General features: G+C 41.2%; 1 long non-coding RNA gene across 1 annotated transcript in view; it reads left to right on the top strand.

The window, feature by feature from the left end:
* LOC309619442 overlaps positions 1-21,666 on the top strand; it is a 670,492-nt gene extending 648,826 nt beyond the window's left edge. Inside the window, exon 2 of the long non-coding RNA XR_014238964.1 lies at positions 14,028-21,666. This is a non-coding gene — a long non-coding RNA (uncharacterized lncRNA). The remainder of the gene's footprint in view (positions 1-14,027) is intronic.
* The last annotated feature ends 589 nt before the right edge of the window (positions 21,667-22,255 follow it).

Raw genomic sequence — 22,255 nt, 5'->3', positions numbered from 1 at the left:
TTTAAAGAGCCAGTGTCCAGGAAATAAGTTCAGACCAAACAAAGGGTGATGAGTTACCCTAAACTTGCATTTTGAGCTCCAACTGTGTTTTGAGATTTCCCTCTGACAGCCTGGCCTGGAGATCCCTATAGGACCTAGCACAGAGCCTGGTTCCTTCCCAGTAACTGAGAACTAAAAGACTGAATAGAATCCGAGGGAATTTCAGACTCATATTTTCATTCATTGACTCTGAGAACTACCTTCTAGTAGCTGTCACTTTCTCCAAGATACTTTAGCTTTATTGTCAGAAATACAAATCGCCTAAGCTGTTTTGTGTTCATATTTTACAACTCATTTTGAGAATTAATATTTTATAAGAAAATTATTTTGATTCAAAATGTGACTTTTAAAAGGTTTATGGTATTCTTAAGTGTAACTTTTATTATGCCTTGGGGCCAGTAGCTTTTCTAGAGGAACATAGTATAGTTATTGATGTATTGTACCCCTTGTGAATTTCCCTTCATGTTCTGAGACTGAAACAGGAGAAACTATTTTCTGTACATAATTTACTACCTTCTTTCCACCTCTACCCCTCCTTTTCCCTGGCTGCCTCTTTTTTTTCCTTTCAGTGCAAAATAAACAAAATAACCACCATTACCAGTAAAAGAAAAAAAAGAAGTTAACAGGTCATGTTTTAGCCAAGCCTAAGTTAAATTAAAAGAACTGGAAGATACTCATCAAGACCTAGGAATATAGATGTGAAAAACTATACTCTCAGTTCTACCCCAGTCTAATGTCCTTCCCTCTTGATCATTATTTCCCTTCTCTCTTCCCTGGTCTATGTTGAAATGACTGATCTCCTTTTCCACCTTCCACATGACAGACAGGCAGGCATCAATCTTCAGCTGAAGTAGTTGCCTGATGCTCTTCTAGAGGATCTAGAATGCTAAAGTCCCCAAATTATAACTGGAGATGCTCAAGTCCCTGTATCGGTTAGTTAATGATGTATAACAAACCACCCTCAAATATGGTGGCTTAAAAAAAAAAAACCTACTGATTATTTCTCATGGTCTATGGATTGGGTTGGCAGACTGTCTGATCTGAGCCAGGTTTGGCTGATCTTAGCTGGGCTCTCTCATGCATCTGTGGTCAGCTAGTGGGCTAGCTGGTCTAAATGGCCTTGCATGAGACAGTTCTGCTCTCTTCCACATATCTTTCACAGCCCTCTTGTAGGCTATGTTCTCATGATGGTGGCAGGGGTCCAAGAGGAAAAGAGGAAAGCACATGTGCTTCTCAAGCTTCTGCTTGCACCAGGTTTGGTAACATGCCCTTGGCCAAGCCAAGTCACATGTCTAAGCCTGGAATTAATGTAGGAGGGGACCAAGAGTTACAGGGCAGACAGCCTGATACCGGGAGACCAATATGGAGGCCATAAATGCAATCAATCTACCATAGTTCCCAAATTAAAACCTGAAAATGAGCAAAAAGTGACATTTGAAAGCAACACATGGCTGTTCCACATTATTTGCAGATTCTATATTTGAGAATTTGCTTACTTGCTAAAATTTGTTTGTAACCTCAACCTCATTACTTGGGGGCACTTTCACAGTCATTCTTGTACACGCACAGAGCAGTGGAAACTTTGAGTTGCCAGATGCATACGTGCCCTGGGCTGAGATTGAACAAGGTGATGCTCTGAAATTGAACAAGTTGATGTTCTGCCCTCTTGTTTTGGCTCTCACACTGCAAGCAAGTGTCCTTTTCACGGTATGTTTAGTGCCAAGGTTTTGGCACTTTTTTGTCCTTTTTATTGGTGATTTCACTGTTTAAAATGTCCCCCCAGTGTAGTGCTGAAGTGCTGTCTGGTATTCCCAAGCACGGGGAGGCTGTGATGTGCCTTAAAGAGAAAAAACATAAGCTTTGTTCAGGAATGAGTTACACTGCTGTTGACCATGAATTCAATGTTAATGAGTCAACAATATATATTAAATAAGGTGTTTTTAAGCAGACAGACACATAAAACAAGGTTATGTATTGATCAGATGAAAATGTGACCAGAGGCTCACAGGAACCTAACCCTGTATTTCCCCTAAGAGCAATGGTTCAAAACTCACTAATTCAGTGTTTGCAGAGACTTCATAGAATATAATTGCCACAAATAATAAGAATCAACTGTGCTTCCATTTATTTTTGAGATTCTAAAAAAAGATTTTATCTTCTAAAAAAGATTTTAAAATAACAAAAGCTATATTCTTAATTCCATATATAATTCCACACTTCTGAAAAGCAGAACAAAAACAACTCTCTCATGTAGATACCAACCTGGACTTACACAAAACAATCTTTTGTTCTAAGCAGAACATTTTAGGAATGCACTCACTCATTGATGAAGGGACACATTAGTGAGATTCTTTATGGCATTCAACAAATGGTTATTGAGCTCCTCCTATGAATAACTCTAGCTGGGGCTTAATTTTGTAGTAAATGGATGAAAACTCTGTAAGAATTATAAAGATTCCAGAGAGTAACCCGGGGTTCAAATGTGTTAATGAGTCTTTTTCTTGAATGAAAATATTGAGCAAGAAAGAAAGGCACAATCATAAAATTATTCCTGTAATGAAAGCCAAGGAAAAACAGGATTCAACACTAATACAGTTTTCAGGAATACACCTATTATATATGGAAGTTCAAAGGCATTTTGTCTGTTAGAACACCTGGTATCCCCAAAGAGCTCTGAGCCCCATATTTGTGCTTCAACATTGGGTGTGATGAATAGGCCAGAGAGCTCCATGTTTAAAAGCTCAGTCTCTGCAGCCGGCCAGATCCGGGTCTGGGTCTTGGCTCCACGTTATTGGTTGGATGACATGGCAAAAGACACTCCCTCTGTGGGCCCCAGTTTCTTCATTTGTAAAATGAGAATACTAAGAGTAATAATATGAATATAATCAGACATTTTTTGAGTGGTGATCAGTTCCCTGGTACCCTGCTGGGAGCTTTCCTTACATTGCCTCACTTAATCCACACAACTGTCCTATGAGGTGGGTGCTATCACTACTCCCCATTTTATGCATGAAAAAATAAAGGCAGAGAGAAGTTAAATGATCTTGCTAAGAATTAGTGTTGGCAGAGTCGGAATTTGATCCTAGGAATATGACTCCACCTTCCTCATGATGTGGTTTGTGAAAATTAAATGAGATAATGCACATAAAATGCTCAGCACAGTGCCAGGCATGTGATAAGCACATATAATAAATTTTTCAAGGATTTTTTAAACTAAGAGTGCCCTACCTTTTCCCCACTCCCACTGCAACCAACAGATCTGCAATATATAGGGCTGTGTAGAGGGTTTGTGTGGGGACTCTGTTTATGCTGAATTCTACTCCAGTTGAAAGCAACACAGGAAAGAGTCTTACCTCACCAGGGAAAGCATTCCAAATAACCCCCTGGAGAAATCTCTATTTGTCTTCATGAATGGAAGATAATAAATACAAGTTGGGAGATCAGACCCAAGATTTGTGTTTTAACAATTTCTCTCATTGAGGTTAAAACTTCCAGTGATTTATCTCAACCCTTCTTGAGCCTGTTTGTTTAACTATCTGATATTGTTAACTTAATTTTGTCCCAACCTCAGATATAACTATATTGTTTTTAGGGAAAACATTTTAAGTAAAGTGAAGCCAGCTGTATAAGCCAAACTTCTGATAGGCCAAAATTAAACAACTTTGGTATCTTCTGGGTTTCCATTCCTTGTAGGAAGGGGAACTAGAGAGAAAATGAAGATTGTCTTGAATACCATTTTCATTTACCTAACTTTCTTTCTTATTTTAATGCCTGTATAATCAAATTGTCACCATCATGTTTCTCCTAGTCCTGTACTTTAAGGTTGGGTAGACATAGGTATGAGCAGGCATAACTGATTGTCCTTTCACCTCCAGCAAACAAGATCGCTTCTGGCTCTGTCTCCTGTCCTAACTAGGCCTTCAGGGGATCCTGACAACTCAGGCAACCCATGAGGTGGTAGAACACATGGAAGAAACAAAAAGGAAGGAAAATACTCCCTCGTCATTATCAGAAATTATGTGCTGGCTGAAAGAGCCTGAATTATTCAGTATGCCCTGAGTGTCATTCTGAAAGAACACTCTGCAGCTATTAACAAGACTGAAGTAGAATGATATATGCTAGTATGAAACAACTGCCAGCATATATTGTTAAGTAAGAAAACTCAAGCATGTGTATACTACTTTACAGAGTTGTTTATGCATAGACTCTTGATCCAGAAGACATATACAAAACTAGTAATAGTGGTTACCTCAGGGGAAAGGGTTAAGTGTGAAGGTAGACTTGTTTTTCAACCTACATCCTATTGTAGTTAGAATTTTTTATAAAGAATTTTTGAACAATCAATTGTGAGCTGGAGGCTCTACTTGGAACCACAGTGGCCTCCCATTTGGGTGACCTACTCTCCCCAAATGGGGAAGAGCAGAAAACTGAGGAGATACGAGCCCTCAGGGCAGAAGAAGAGAAATCTGGAAAGAGTCCTGAGAAGATGTTCCCCAGATTGATATTCATGACTTCCCCTATTACTATCCACCTGTATAGACTTGTCTCCTTCATATATTAGCACAAAGAATGCAAAATGGGACCCATGTAAAGATAGTACCTAACAAGTAAGAAACAAACCTACCAAATGACAGCAGATTTTTACAAAACCATTCAGAAAGAGAATCACTTCAGAAAAGAGAAGAAAAATTCATATACTTAACTCTATTTTTAAAGAAAGAGAACTTAGGCTCTTTGGGGAGAGAGAGATAGAGAAAAGAAAAGAAACCAGACAATCAAAGATTAGAGTATGAAACAACAAAAGGAATTTAAATATAAACTGAAGTAGCACTGGAAAAAATTTAAGATAACAATAAAAGCATAGGAATGAAAGTCACATCAGGGGCAGCAAGAAGAATAGCTAATACTGAAAACACAGCTAGGGTATGGAGGTAGAGATATACCTTAAGACATTTGTACACAAAGAAATGAAAAAGAAAAGAGATTATAGAAAAGATGACAGGTGGGTAAGGGGGTTCATCATGTGTATAACTGATATTCCTAAAGTGGAGAACAAATATTTAAGATAACAAAAAAGAAAAGTTTTCTGAAATAAAGGAAAATATGAATCCACTGATTAAAATCTGCAGAAAATAGAATTTTTGTTCAAGGAAAAATACAGTCTCAAATTTGAGCCATATCTTAGTGGAGACCATGAAGTTCAAGAATAAAAAAAAAAAATTCCTATGGGTATTCAGAAATTAAAAGCATGCTTCCCAAAGAGAGAAAATGGCTGACCTCAGCCTTCTCCATACTAACATTTAATGCAAGAAGTAGGTGGAACCATATCTAAAGAATTCTGATGGGGAAAATGTGTGGCCCAAGAATTATATGCTTTATGTCTAAAGATAATTTTAATAATGCTAAGAATCTGATAACATAGCACGTATGAGCCTTTCTTTAAAAAAAGACACAATAACAAAATCCAGCCAACCCAAAGATAAGTAAAAAATGTTTGAAGTCATGTTATGAACAGGAAAGTCATGGATGAAAGGACTGTTGGTGACCACTGAGTGTGTCATTACATTCCCAGAGCTCAGTTCTAATAAGTTATAAATCTCAGTAATACAAAAAATAATAATAATAAAAAAGTGAAATGAGGGGAAGAAGCTGGAAGGAAGTGTGAAATATAAATTTTCCCTTTTTTTCATGATGAGGTATAAATCTGTCCAACATTGATAAAACAAGAAAAAGAGGTTTAACAATCAAAGTTTCAAATATTATTATTAGAAGTGGGAAGACAAAGCAAAGCAAAGAATGCACAGAACAAATAGCCAAAATAAATTTTGCAGCAACAATATAAACAGAAAACATAGATATACTATAACCAAATATATATTGTGATAAAATTAAGTGCAACAAATGTATGTTATAAAATATAAATGTAAATGAGATCGATTTACATAATAAAAGAAAAAGACTATCAGTCTGGATTAGCAAAACTCATCTGTTTATCCTGCTACTAGTGAAAACAAAGGAGGCTTGGATAAAATATTTATGATACATTCATATCACAGAATATCTGACAGTCATTAGGAAAGAACTGGATATGTAAGAAATGATGCAGAAAGAAATCCAAAATAAATTAATAGAAAAATATTATAAGAATAATGCATGTTATTCCATTTGTATTTTGCAAAGGATATATGTTGTACAAATACATACTTTTACATCTGTCTGCATATATATGTGTATACATATGCATTTGCTACATGTGTGTGTGTTCGGTGTTATAGCAATGGGGAAGGTGAGCTGGTGAGAGCAGTCCACCCCATAAGGAAGAGTATTTTATCCCTAACATCGTTTAGAATTGTCGGTGTATGGTGCTAATAAAAAGAACACTGACTTTTAGGAGGCTTCATTATTTTTTACACTTCTCTTCTAACAATGCACTTCTTTATTGTCTGCACCTGAGGTGGACCATTCCAATCTCCTTGCTCTTGGCATGTGTGTGCGCGTGCATGTGCAGGCGAACTTGCCCTTAGTAGCTGGATGATACACAGCACACAGTTAATAGTGGTCACACCTAGGAGTAGAGTTGGAGGATGTTTGAAAAGCAGACAACTTATAAACTTTTCTGTACTAATAGGAAAAATTTTAAATGAGAATATATCTCTTTATAATACAGCTTTAATCAGTAATAAAAATGAGAAGAGTATTAAAGAGTTCTACTTGGGACTGAATTGCCCTGGAGCCCAAAGGGAGGGCAGCCTCACTGAGGCCTCACTGACAGCCAAAGCCGCGACAGTCCTTGGGATGCCGTCAGAGATATGACTTCATTAAACACATTAAACACATCTCAGAGGAGCTTCAAGATGGCGGAAGAGTAAGACGTGGAGATCACCTTCCTCCCCACAAATACATCAGAAATACATCTACATGTGGAACAACTCCTACAGAACACCTACTGAACGCTGGCAGAAGACCTCAGACCTCCCCAAAGGCAAGAAACTCCCCACATACCTGGGTAGGGCAAAAGAAAAAAGAAAAAACAGAGGCAAAAGAAGAGGGATGGGACCTGCACCAGTGGGAGGCAGCTGTGAAGGAGGAAAGGTTTCCACACACTAGGAAGCCCCTTCGCGGGCGGACACTGTGGGTGGCAGAGGCGGGAGCTTCAGAGCCGTGGAGGAGAGCGCAGCCACAGGGGTGCGGAGAGCAAAGTGGAGAGATTACTGCACAGAGGATCGGTGCCGGCCAACACTCACCAGCCCGACAGGCTTGTCTGCTCACCCGCCAGGATGGGCGGGGGCTGGGAGCTGAGGCTCGGGCTTCGGTCTGATCGCAGGGAGAGGACTGGGGTTGGCTGCGTGAACACAGCCTGAAGGGGCTAGTGCACCACAGCTAGCCGGGAGGGAGTCCGGGAAAAAGTCTGCAGCTGCTGAAGAGACAAGAGACTTTTCCTTGCCTCTGTTTCCTGGTGCGCGAGGAGAGGGGATTCAGAGCACCGCCTAAACGAGCTCCAGAGACGGGCGTGAGCCGCAGCTATCAGCGCGGACCCCAGAGATGGGCATGGGACGCTAAGTCTGCTGCTGCTGCCACCAAGAAGCCTGTGTGCAAGCACAGGTCACTATCCACACCTCCCCTCCCGGGATCCTGTGCAGCCCGCCACTGCCAGGGTCCCATGATCCAGGGACAACTTCCCCGGGAGAACGCACGGTGCGCCTCAGGCTGTGCAACGTCACGCTGGCTTCTGCCGCCGCAGGCTCGCCCTGCATCCGTACCCCTCCTTTCCCCCGGCCTGAGTGAGCCAGAGCCCCCGAAGCAGCTGCTCCTTTAACCCCGTCTTGTCTGAGCGAAGAACAGATTCCCTCAGGCGACCTACGTGCAGAGGCGGGGCCAAATCCAAAGCTGAACCCCAGAAAATGTGCGAACAAAGAAGAAAAAGGGAAGTCTCTCCCAGGAGCATGAGGAGCAGCGGATTAAATCTCCACAATCAACTTGAAGTACCCTGCATCTGTTGAATACCTGAATAGACAACAAATCATCCCAAATTGAGGAGGTGGACTTTGGGAGTAACGATATATATATATTTTTTCCCCTTTTTCTCTTTGTGTGAGTGTGTATGTGTATGCTTCTATGTGTGATTTTGTCTGTATAGCTTTGCTTTTACCATTTGTCCTAGGGTTCTGTCTGTTTTTTTTTTTTTATTACTTAAAAAAATTTTTTTTTCTTAATAATTATTTTTTATTTTTTATTTTAATAACTTTATTTTATTTTATTTTACTTTATTTTATTTTATTTTATTTTATATTCTTCTTGCTTTTTTTCTTTCTCTTTTTTCTCCCTTTTATTCTGAGCTGTGTGGATGAAAGGCTCTTGGTGCTCCAGCCAGGCATCAGGGCTGTGCCTCTGAGGTGGGAGAGCCAACTTCAGGACACTGGTCCACAAGAGACCTCCCAGCTCCATGTAATATCAAATGGCGAAAATCTCCCACAGATCTCCATCTCAATGCCAAGACCCAGCTCCACTCAACGAAGAGCAAGCTACAGTGCAGGACACCCTATGCCAAACAACTAGCAAGACAGGATCACAACCCCTTCCATTAGCACAGAGGCTGCCTAAAATCATAATAAGGCCACAGACACCCCAAAACACACCACCAGACGTGGACCTGCCCACCAGAAAGACAAGATCCAGCCTCATCCACCAGAACACAGGCACTAGTCCCCTCCACCAGGAAGCCGACACAACCCACTGAACCAACCTTAGCCACTGGGGACAGACACCAAAAACAATGGGAACTACAAATCTGCAGCCTATGAAAAGGAGACCCCAAACACAGTAAGTTAAGCAAAATGAGAAGACAGAGAAACACACAGCAGATGAAGGAGCAAGGCAAAAACCCACCACACCTAACAAATGAAGAGGAAATAGGCAGTCTACCTGAAAAAGAATTCAGAATAATGATAGTAAGGATGATCCAAAATCTTGGAAATAGAATGGAGAAAATACAAGAAACATTTAACAAGGACCTAGAAGAACTAAAGAGCAGACAAACAGTGATGAACAACACAATAAATGAAATTTAAAATTCTCTAGAAGGGATCAATAGCAGAATAACTGAGGCAGAAGAACAGATAAGTGACCTGGAAGATAAAATGGTGGAAATAACTACTGCAGAGCAGAATAAAGAAAAAAGAATGAAAAGAATTGAGGACAGTCTCAGAGACCTCTGGAACAACATTAAACGCACCAACATTCGAATTATAGGGGTCCCAGAAGAAGAAGAGAAAAAGAAAAGGACTGAGAAAATATTTGAAGAGGTTATAGTTGAAAACTTTCCTAATATGGGAAAGGAAATAGTTAATCAAGTCCAGGAAGCACAGAGAGTCCCATACAGGATAAATCCAAGGAGAAACACACCAAGACATATATTAATCAAACTATCAAAAATTAAATACAAAAAACAAATATTAAAAGCAGCAAGAGAAAAACAACAAGTAACACATAAGGGAATCCCCATAAGGTTAACAGCTGATCTTTCAGCAGAAACTCTGCAAGCCAGAAGGGAGTGGCAGGACGTATTTAAAGTGATGAAAGAGAAAAAACTACAACCAAAATTACTCTATCCAGCAAGGATCTCATTCAGATTTGATGGAGAAATTAAAAGCTTTACAGACAAGCAAAAGCTAAGAGAATTCAGCACCACCAAACCAGCTTTACAACAAATGCTAAAGGAACTTCTCTAGGCAGGAAACACAAGAGAAGGAAAAGACCTACAATAACAAACCCAAAACATTTAAGAAAATGGGAATAGGAACATACATATCGATAATTACCTTAAAGGTAAATGGATTAAATGCTCCAACCAAAAGACATAGACTGGCTGAATGGGTACAAAAACAAGACCCATATATATGCTGTCTACAAGAGACCCACTTCAGACCTAGGGACACATACAGACTGAAAGTGAGGGGATTGAGAAACATATTCCATGCAAATGGAAATCAAAAGAAAGCTGGAGTAGCAATACTCATATCAGACAAAATAGACTTTAAAACAAAGACTATTACAAGAGACAAAGAAGGACACTACATAATGAACAAGGGATCAATCCAAGAAGAAGATATAACAATTGTAAATATTTATGCACCCAACATAGGAGCACCTCAATACATAAGGCAAATACTAACAGCCATTAAAGGGGAAATCGACAGTAACACAATCATAGTAGGGGACTTTAACATCCCACTTTCACCAATGGACAGATCATCCAAAATGAAAAGAAATAAGGAAACACAAGCTTTAAATGATACATTAAACAAGATGGACTTAATTGATATTTATAGGACATTCCATCCAAAAACAACAGAATACACATTGTTCTCAAGTGCTCATGAAACATTCTCCAGGATATCATATCTTGGATCACAAATCAAGCCTTGGTAAATTTAAGAAAATTGAAATCATATCAAATACCTTTTCTGACCACAACGCTATGAGAATAGATATCAATTACAGGAAAAAATCTGTAAGAAATACAAACACATGGAAGCTAAACAACACACTACTTAATAACCAAGAGATTACTGATGAAATCAAAGAGGAAGTAAAAAAAATACCTAGAAACGAATGACAATGAAAACACAACGACCCAGAACCTATGGGATGCAGCAAAAGCAGTTCTAAGAGGGAAGTTTATACCTATACAAGCCTACCTTAAGAAACAAGAAATAGCTCAAATAAAAAACCTAACCTTACACCTAAAGCAATTAAAGAAAGAAGAACAAGAAAACCCCAAAGTTAGCAGAAGGAAAGAAATCATAAAGATCAGATCAGAAATAAATGAAAAAGAAAGGAAGGAAACAATAGCAAAGATCAATAAAACTAAAAGCTGGTTCTTTGAGAAGATAAACAAAATTGATAAACCATTAGCCAGACTTATCAAGAAAAAAAGGGAGAGGACTCAAATCAATAGAATTAGAAATGAAAAAGGAGAAGTAACAACTGACACTGCAGAAATATGAAGGATCATGAGAGATTACTACAAGCAACAACTATATGCCAATAAAATGGACAACCTGGAAGAAATGGACAAATTTTTAGAAATGCACAACCTTCTGAGACTGAACCAGGAAGAAATAGAAAATATGAAGAGACCAATCAAAAGCACTGAAATTGAAACTGTGATTAAAAATCTTCCAACAAAGAAAAGCCCATTACTAGATGGCTTCACAAGCGAATTCTATCAACCATTTAGAGAAGAGCTAACACCTATCCTTCTCAAACTCTTCCAAAATATAGCAGCGGGAGGAACACACCCAAACTCATTCTACAAGGCCACCATCACCCTGATACCAAAACCAGACAAAGATGTCACAAAGAAAGAAAATTACAGGCCAATATCACTGATGAACATAGATGCAAAATTCCTCAACAAAATACTAGCAAACAGAATCCAACAGCACATTAAAAGGATCATACATTATGATCAAATGGGGTTTATCCCAGGAATGCAAGGATTCTTCAATATACGCAAATCAATCAACGTGATACACTATATTAACAAATTGAAGGAGAAAAACCATATGATCATCTCAATAGATGCAGAGAAAACTTTCGACAAAAGTCAACACCCATTTATGATAAAAAACCCTCCAGAAAGTAAGCATAGAGGAAACTTTCCTCAACATAATAAAGGCCATATATGACAAACCCACAGCCAACATCATCCTCAATGGTGAAAAACTGAAACCATTTCCACTAAGATCAGGAACAAGACAAGGTTGCCCACTCTCCTAGCTATTATTCAACATAGTTTTGGGAAGTTTTAGCCACAGCAATCAGAGATGAAAAAGAAATAAAAGGAATACAAATTGGAAAAGAAGTAAAGCTGTCACTCTTTGCAGATGACATGATAGTATACATAGAGAATCCTAAAGATGCTACCAGAAAACTACTATAGCTAATCAATGAATTTGGTAAAGTAGGAGGATACAAAACTAATGCACAGAAATCTCTAGCATTCCTATACACTAAAGATGAAAAATCTGAAAGAGAAATTAAGAAAACACTCCCATTTACCACTGCAACAAAAAGAATAGAATATCTAGGAATAAACCTACCTAAGGAGACAAAAGACCTGTGTGCAGAAAATTATAAGACACTGATGAAAGAAATTAAAGATGATACAAATAGATGGAGAGATATAGCATGTTCTTGGATTGGAAGAATCAACATTGTGAAAATGACTCTACTACCCAAAGCAATCTACAGATTCAATGCAATCTGTATCAAACTACCACTGTCATTTTTCACAGAACTAGAACAAAAAATTTCACAATTTGTATGGAAACACAAAAGACCCCGAATAGACAAAGCAATCTTGAGAAAGAAAAACGGAGCTGGAGGAATCAGGCTCCCGGACTTCAGACTATACTACAAAGCTACATGAATCAAGACAGTATGGTACTGGCACAAAAACAGAAATATAGATCAATGGAACAGGATAGAAAGCACAGAGATAAACCCACGCACCTATGGTCACCTTATCTTTGATAAAGGAGGCAAGAATATACAGTGGAGAAAAGACTGCATCTTTAGTAAGTGGTGCTCTGAAAACTGGACAGCTACATGTAAAAGAATGAAATTAGCACACTCCCTAACACCATACACAAAAATAAACTCAAAATGGATTAAAGACCTAAATGCAAGGCCAGACACCATCAAACTCTTAGAGGAAAACATAGGCAGAACACTCTATGACATAAATCACAGCAAGATCCTTTTTGACCCAGCTCCTAGAGAAATGGAAATAAAAACAAAAATAAACAAATGGGACCTAATGAAACTTAAAAGCTTTTGCACAGCAAAGGAAACCATAAACAAGACCAAAAGACAACCCTCAGAATGGGAGAAAATATTTGCAAATGAAGCAACTGACAAAGGATTAATCTCCAAAACATACAAGCAACTCATGCAGCTCAATATCAAAAAAACAAACAACCCAATCCAAAAATGGGCAGAAGACCTAAATAGACATTTCTCCAAAGAAGATATACAGATTGCCAAGAAACACATGAAAGAATGCTCAACATCATTGATCATTAGAGAAATGCAAATCAAAACTACAATGAGATATCATCTCACACCGGTCAGAATGGCCATCATCAAAAAATCTACAAACAATAAATGCTGGAGAGGGTGTGGAGAAAAGGGAACCCTCTTGCACTGTTGGTGGGAATGTAAATTGATACAGCCACTATGGAGAACAGTATGGAGGTTCCTTAAAAAACTAACAACAGAACTACCATATGACCCAGCAATCCCACTACTGGGCATATACCCTGAGAAAACCATAATTCAAAAAGAGTCATGTACCAAAATGGTCATTGCAGCTCTATTTACAATAGCCAGGACATGGAAGCAACGTAAGTGTCCATCGACAGATGAATGGATAAAGAAGATGTGGCACATATATACAATGGAATATTACTCAGCCACAAAAAGGAACGAAAGTGAGTTATTTGTAGTGAGGTGGATGGACCTAGAGACTGTCATACGGAGTGAAGTAAGGCAGAAAGAGAAAAATACCGTATGCTAACACATATATATGGAATCTAAAAAAAAAAAGAAAATGGTCAGAAGAACCTAAGGGCAAGACAGGAATAAAGATGCAGACCTACTAGAGAATGGACTTGAAGATACGGGGAGGGCGAAGGGTAAGCTGGGACAAAGTGAAAGATTGGTATGGACATATATACACTACCAAACGTAAAATAGATAGCTAGTGGGAAGCAGCCGCATATCACAGGGAGATCAGCTCGGTGCTTTGTGACCACGTAGAGGGGTGGGATAGGGAGGCTGGGAGGGAGGGAGATGCAAGAGGGAAGAGATATGGGGACATATGTATATGTATAACTGATTCACTTTGTTATAAAGCAGAAACTAACACACCATTGTAAAGCAATTATACTCCAATAAAGATGTTAAAAAAAAAAAAAAAAGAGTTCTACTTGGAAAGAAGCAGTCAAGGTACTTGAACACTCAATTGAGTGTGATGCTCCTGCCAGATCTAGCTAAACTGAATATACCTTGGGTTACATAGTGCTTATAACAAATAAAAGAAAACATACTGGTTCACCTGTGTTCAAATACCTAGTCCAGTGCCTGGTACACAACAGACATTCAATAAAGGTTTGTTGGGAGAATTAATAAATTATTCTGGCCAAAGAAGCTTTTTCCTAGCAATGAATTTCAGGAAATGTTACATGAATTGTATAATGAATGACACTTTCAAAAAGAGACATACAGAGCTTCCCTGGTGGCGCAGTGGTTAAGAATCTGCCTGCCAACGCAGGGGACGCGGGTTCAAGCCCTGGTCCGGGAAGATCTCACACGCCGCAGAGCAACTAAGCCCACGCGCCACAACTACTGAGCCTGCGCTCTAGAGCCCGCAAGCCACAACTACTGAGCCCACATGCCACAACAACTGAAACCCGTGCGCCTAGAGCCCATGCTCTGCAACAAGAGAAGCCACCACAATGAGAAGCCTGCACACCGCAACGAAAGAGTAGCCCCCGCTCGCGGCAACTAGAGAAAGCCTGCGCACAGCAACGAAGACACCACGCAGCCAAAAATAAATAAATAACTAAATTTATATTAAAAAAAAAAAGAGAGAGACATACAAAAGATACAAAAGCACTTGCAAAAAGGACCCTTTGCTATATCAATTCTCAGGACTTACAAAGACAAAAGGACCCTTTGCTATATCAATTCTCAGGACTTACAAAGACATAATAATCAGTCTTCTCTCCTGCTAGACCTTTCTTTAAGGGGCTTGAAAGCATTCGTGTGCTGTTTCCTGGAAATCTGAATTAATATGGTGCTTAGAAGATGGAGTGAAAGTGACATGGAGCATGCCCCTTAGACTGTCTCTTTCAAGTGACAGATGTCTCAAGTGGTCTTTAGCAATTGCTAGGTTACAGACGCCTTCCAGTGGTGTCTCTCTCAAGTGTATGAAGTGCCATGTGCTGTTGCTGTTGTCTAAAGAGTCATCCACTCTCTTTAGACACCTGGTGAGCTAGTGACAGAGTTGATGTTGCGTTCTTCTGTTTAAAAACTAATTTACTCATTTCTGTGGTAGAAATAAAGTGGATTCTTTTTCTTCTACACTAACGGGAGTTTGCACAGAGAGCCAGACCCACAGCATGGCTAAAACCCAAGACAGCTTTCCTTCTGTCTCCCATTGGCCCCAGATCCAGTGGGGAGGAAAGAGAAGGGTCCCTGGATGAAGTGGGGAGTTCAGGGTTACAATTTCTCACCACTCTAGGCAGAATTATGCTCATACTGATGGCAGAAAGGGGCACTGGTGCCATCTCAACATTTTATAGCATACCAGCAGGAAGAAGAGCTGGGGCAGGGACCCAGTGCAGTTCCTGCTCCTTAGGCTGACCCCATGGGATGGGCGCTGGGCTTCTTATCAAATGGGACCAGCTGAGTTTGGTCCTGACTCTTGCTGAGGGCCACTTTCAAATACAGGCTTACAAAACATATATACAGCTAAAAGACAACCACAGAGCAATGTGTCCATCATGGCACTGACACTTCAATTCAAACGGCAGTATCCAATCAATGTGCATCACCCAGGCTCATATCTAAGGCTATATGCTTTTCCTACTCTCTAGGACAGACTGGTGACCACAGAAAGTTTCATCATACAGCAGCATTTTCTTGGAGGGAACCAGGCCCTAGGGGAGGTTATTCCAGGGATCCCTACCATAATAATTTCCTATTGTGGATAGTTATGGATTTAATTTGTATTTAGATACGGAATGGAGGCTGGCCATAGAGAGGTGATGGCAGAAAAAAACCAAAATTTCTGTCCCCAAATGGAGCTTTAAATCTACAAATGCATTTGGAGACAACCTTACTCTTTAGGGATCTGTCTTGATGCCACTGTCACTACATAGGCCTCTCAGTTACCCCTTCTTGTTCCCCATGCAGGGATCACAGAGGGCCCTGGACTAGAGATTCCAGGATGTGACCAGACCTTGTTTACAAAGGATGAGGTTGCAGTGTGTTCAGAGTTCCTACCTGCGAATGTTTTTCTCTGCACGTGGCAGATGCAAAAGGGTACGAGGAAGTCTGGCCATCCAGCTCTCTCTCTTTTCTTCCTCTCCAGGGTCTCTCATCTGCTTCATTTTCTGTCCCCTGATGTGGCTAGAGGTCAAATGGCTTGGGTTTCAGACGAGGGAGAGGTTCCCTTTAGACCTCCAGCCCAAGCCACAGACCCCCTCACGGGGGTTTCTGGCATTACACCACATAATAGTCAATGGAACTCGGCATGTATTTGCCATCATCCTCTGTAACTTCACAGGGAAAGGGAGCTGCTTAAAGGTAGGCCAGGAGTGCCCCACCCACAGTGCCTCACATGGCACACTGTGTGGGTTGTAAGTAGTCAGATATTTGTTGAATTGAGAGAGTTGCAAGTTTCAGTCATTTGTGAAGAATTAAAGTTCCTGGTGAAAGTGACCTTGTTTTCCACAATATAAAGCATCAGGAATGGCTCCATCAAGGAGAATCCTAAGCCTTATCTTGAGTGAAGGTGGGTCAGTTGGATAGAATGGATTCTTGTGACATAAAGGAATTCTAGTCACTTAAAACTCCTCTACGTCTGTGCTTTACAAATTGTGGTATATGTGCTGCTGCAGGTATGTAAGGGGATTTAATTTGTATACAAGCAAATATTTTATTATAATTATTCTAAATTTATTTAATGTTAAGTAGGAAAAATATAAGTAATAAACAAAAATATGATTTCACAGATACTTGACTAGGACAAGATTAAGGTGTTTATGTTTACTTGTTTGGGTTGATTTACAGAAAAAGTTAAGTAAATAGTAGTCTACGTGATATAAAGTCAAAATGATGAAGATGAGCATATGAAAGACTGAAATTAGAGAAACTCTGCCTATATCCCTCTCAGTTCATAATATATGCTGCCTTGGCAGATCTTGCAAGGGCAGAAGGTTGGATTATGGTCACTAGCATATACTCTGAATGACCTCATAAAAATCACCAATGTCCAGTGATGTACAGTAGTTACGATTTCACCTATATAGACATTTTTCCATTTTATGCTCTATGATCTGAAAAAAATGCTTTTTGAATTGTATGAGATTTATGTCTACTGTAAACATGGCTAACTTTTTTGCTCTTGATTTTTTTAAAAAAGTTTTGTTGAAATTGCTATTGAATATTGCAATCTATTAATGTACAGTGTGATGGATGACTTCTTTTGTCAACTTGATCTCCTGTGTTACCAATGTGTATCATCTCCTTCTCCCTAAAGTGTACTTAATCTTTGCTTTCTTTGTACATTGTCTTCAGTTGCAAGTCATAAGCCTGAGGCAAATAAACTTCCAGTAATTTCCAGGAATGTAGTGTTGGTGTTTTCCTAATAAAGAGAGAACTTAGCTCAACAACAACAACAAAAAACAAACAAAAAACCCTTAACCCAGTAGCTCTACTGGGTTATTTTGAGGCCGAACGTAGAGTCCTCTAGAGGGAATCTTCCTTCTTCAGCTCTGCAGAGTGCCCAAAGGGAGGGTCATTTGGTGTGGGGGAATTGTAGACCTTCCCCAGAGGGCTGGCTTTGTGACCTCAAAGGCTTTCCAGGAATCAGTCAGGAGATGCTACAGGGAATCAGGGTGTTTGTGGAGCTGGTCTGCCTTGTTTGAACCTGGTCTGAACCCATAACCTGGGGCATCCTGTTTCCCATTTTAAAAAATAATAGCTAGTGATATGACACAAAAGAAGCACTTTTAAAGGAATATAATCTAGACCTGTAACAAGTGGAGTGATGGGAATAAAATGAAGTCTGCTGAGGCAAAAGAAAGCACTAAGCAGCCAGTCAGAGCCCTGGGCATCCGAGAGGCAAAGCTGAGCTCGTGCACCTGCAGACTTTGAGCCTTTGCAGCAGGACTGGTCACTCCCCAAGCCCAGAAAAATAGCCCTCATGGTCCATCTTAAGGCATGATGACATTGTTCAAAGCAATAATAGTTTGAGAAGGTAAAACACTAATGGCAATGAGCTGTGATGTCAGAGTGAGGGTAGGATCAAGACGGGGAGCATGAGGTAGATTCTTGCAGAAATCCTAGTGCCAGGCTAGACCCTAGGAGCTAAGATCAGAACGCTTGGAAGCTTGGGACTGAGGTCATGGTGAGGAATGGAAACTCACCCCCATACCAGCCATTCAGTGGAGACCTATGTTTCTGTCATGCCCAGGCCCTGCTCTAGGCAAAGCAGATGCTGGGTGGCTCCTGGCACATACACTGTCATATCTGTGTCAAGAAAAGGTGCTACCCAAGAAATGCCAACTAGACCCAGAACTGGGGAAGAAGTTCGTTGAAGATGCTTAAACGCAAGAGGCAGGGGGAAGAAGCAGCAGGGGAGAACAGCAGCAGGAGGGGCAGTAGATAACTCAGAGATGAGAGAGGCTGAATGTCCATCACAAGAGAGTCACTTGAGCTGGGAGCCAGACGCCTATGATAGAGGGAGACCACGCTGCCCACTCCAGAGCCATGGTCCAGATCTCCAGGAGTCCTGACTGTACACCTGCTGAGATATTTGCCTTGCCCTAGTTCCAATGACCTTCACAATTCATCCCCACTCTGGAGCATGGCTTTCATCCTCAAACCTGGGGAAGCCTGATTGATACACAGGGACCCAGGACAGCAAGACCGTGGAGCAAACCAGATAACCATGGTCAGCTGTCACAGACGGCATCATCGTGGGTGAGGAAGTGGGTAGGAGCCAAGGAGGTTGTAGAAACTGATGAAGTTCCAATGGACAAGGAAGGCAGGGGTCAAAAGTGAAAATCTAGGAGGGAGCTTCCCAAGGAGAGAGTGAAATAAAAAGAACAGATTTGAAGCATTAGCTCCAAGGAAGACGTTAACAGCCACAACCAAGTAATTAACTGTGATAACTCCTCCCATGAAGCTCATCTCAGACATTATGGCCTCTCTGAAAGCCTTGGGTGACCTCCTTCCAGGCTTGGATAGATGACCCTCCTGTGTGGTCCTCTGGCATCCTGTTCTTAATCGTCTCACGACACTTAGCACACTGCACTGTGCTTGTTGACTTACACTTCTCTCTCTTACAAGGATAGAGGCTATCTCTTACTCATCTGAGTATTTCTAATACCCAGTAGAGGGGAAAGAGAGAGAGAGAGAGAGAGAGAGAGGGAGGGAGGTGAGGAGGGAGGGAGAGGTAGGGAGGGGAGAAGTGGGGAGAGAGGGAGAAGGAAAGAGAGCAAGATAGAAAGATTAAGTGAACTTGAACCGAGGCAGCAAAACTCCACTACAGCCAAATCACTTGGAGCTCTCAAGGGGTGCATTATCACAGGGTTTCAACTACATTTCAAAAGTTAGCTCATGCTTGCTGATGCTTTGGGAGTAACTCATGGTGCAAGCAGGGTGCCTTTGCTGCATCCAATTTCACCCCCTCACAGCATCAACCTGACACTTCTTTCTCTTTCTGTGAAGGCCCACCCTCCCTCTTCTTTGGAGCCATTGTCTGCTTGACATGAAAAATGTCCTGTAGAAAATGTAATCACTAATTATTTCAATGAAAAAAATCCAACTCTCAGATGTGGAATGATTAACCACAGAAAAACAATTCTTCAATAATAATTTTCCAGTCCTTTATTTTCAGCTACAGTTGGTTTTCTGCCTGTGCAATGGGTTTTCCTGGAGTCCCTGAATGCTTCTACCCGCCGTCAACTCACAGAAAAAAACCCTCTTGCAAAGTTGGTGCTCTGTATTAGAAAAAGTGTGAACTGCCCCTCACCTAACTGAACTGCTCGCCTTGGTTTCTCTTCCAAGGAAGTACATAACCTCAAATGCCGTTTGCTTTAAGCTCCTGAGTTTTCTTGACTTCCAAACTCTCCCTAGATTCTCCTCACACCCCACCCTTGTATCCTCTTATCTCTGCCTTCCTACTTTCCCAGCCGTTGGCAGGCATCTGCTCGCCTGCAGCTCTGTCACGGGCCAGGGTTCATCATCTCTCCATCCCCCAGACAGGTACAGAGCCCCTGCTGGGAGCCCTGCCCTGTGCTAAGGCTGAGACGGGGTCAAAGGCCAATGAGATGTAGGCGGTGGAGCCTCTGGGTCTCCACCTGGCAAATGCCCTTCCCTTCAAGTCCCACCTCCTCTGTGAAGGTGTTCCTGCTAGGACCTCCCTCTTTGGTCTCACTGCTCTCTGTTCATATTTCTATTCTGGTGCTGATCCTGTGTTAGGACTTAAGGAAAACAACACATTACACCCCTGCCCTCTGATTTTGGAATCGATTGAGAAATATGCACGTGAGTCAAAGAGACGGAGCTCATGATATCAGCTTCTTTACATATTGGATGAAGCTAGTGGGAGAAAGCAAAGGGCCTACAGACAAATGAGTTCCTAATGTACCACACACCCCCATACACACATCCACTAACAAGCCTGACTTATTTACTTGGCCACACTGAGCGGCTGGAGAACTTCAGGCCTTCGGCAACAGAGCATGCATTTGAACCTCAGCTCTCCCGCTTGTTAGCTATGTGATGCTGGGCAAGTTACTTAACTTCTCTACATCTTTGTCCCCTGAGCTATACAGCAGGGCTACCGTGGCACCTGACTCCTGGTCTGCGGAAAGGACTGAATGAGCCAAGGCTTGTGAAGCTCCCAGCACAGTACTCGGCACAGACTCGGGGATCCGTAAACACAAAGATGCCCGTTCCTGTCATATCGCCCTGCGTGGTCCACTGGGGCCTAACTCAGAACTCCTGGTCAGTAAGAGCAGCCCTAGAGCCAGAGCCTGAGTTCAAATCTAGGCTCAGCCCTAGCTCTGTGACCCAGGACCAGTCACTTAACCTCTCTGGGCGTCAGTTTTATTATCAGTAGAAAGGGTCATTCTCAGCATCTGTCTCTCTTATTGGTAGGGGACTGACGTGCAATAATGCAGGCAAAGCGCTTGGAACAGCTTTGGCACATAATATGCAGGCTGGGCTAAATATGTTAGGGTATAAACAGATATGCCATTTTTTCTATACTCTGTTTAAGAGGAGAGGAAAAGAGAGATGTTTGTGGAAACACTTCATCAAATGACTAACGTTAGATTTAGACCCTTACAGAGTAAACTTCCCTTATCAAAACATGTACTTTTCTACCATCACTTCATTTTGCTCCTAACAAAGGACCACCTCACATTGCTCACCAGCAGCCTGTGAAGCTCTTTGCGATCAAGGCCAGATGGGAGAATGGTTAGGACCAGGCAGACCTGGCGAGACCACCTGGGTCCCAGTCCTGGCTCTGTCCTTCCTGGCTGCACCAACTTGGGCAAGTTTTTGAACTTCCCTTTGCCTCGGTTTCCTCTACCTGTAAAATGAAACTAATTAGACCTATAGCGCCCAGCACATCATGCTAAAAAAAATGCTATCGATTATTGCTATTGGGAGCTTAGTTAATTGTCGATGGTTTCATTGTTATTGTTGTTCCCATTTTACAAACAAGTGAACCAAGGCAGCTAGTTGTTGCTGGAGCTGTGTCTGGAACTCAACCTTCTGTTTTACTGCTTATTCCATTAAATTCCACTCTGAACATTAGAATGATTTTTGGTGTGTAGCTACTACTCGTGTGTCATTTTATTTTCCCCTGGTGCATTTTGAAACAAGGAGGTCAGTATTCCTTGCCAACTCACCTACATTTCAGACTTGCTAGACTCCTTTCGGTTTCCTCCGTAAAAATAAAAGCGCAGGGCTCAAAACAGAATGGCACATTGGAAAATCTCCCCAACAAAGAGAGACCTAATTGTGGAAAACAGGAGCAAGCCTTCAAGTTGGCACCCACTTGACCTAGAGACAGAAACCAGTGATGTCCCCGCTTCCCCGCCCCACAGTGGCCCTTCTGAACACAGCTGGTGAAGTAAAGAACAGAGAGAAGAGAAGGTGGCAAGATCCCACCGTTCTATTACTGTAATTAGAGCACATGAGCAATGTTCACAGAGTAGCTCCCACCCTAAATCCCAAAAGGAACTCCTGCCAAGAAAATACATCACTTTCTTTCCCCACAGTCTAGAATCTCACAATCTATCTCTGCTTCTGGAACTTGAAGTTCAGATCCATCGTCTGGTGCCTTCTAAGGAAAAAGAAGTGGTTTTCATGTTTCAACCACAGTAGTTTTTCATCCCTCTATCTG

This window comes from Balaenoptera borealis (assembly GCF_965194805.1).
Source record: "Balaenoptera borealis genome assembly, chromosome: 2".
In the NCBI taxonomy this organism is placed as follows: Eukaryota; Metazoa; Chordata; class Mammalia; order Artiodactyla; family Balaenopteridae; genus Balaenoptera; species Balaenoptera borealis.
This window is presented reverse-complemented; position numbering and strand designations above follow the sequence as displayed.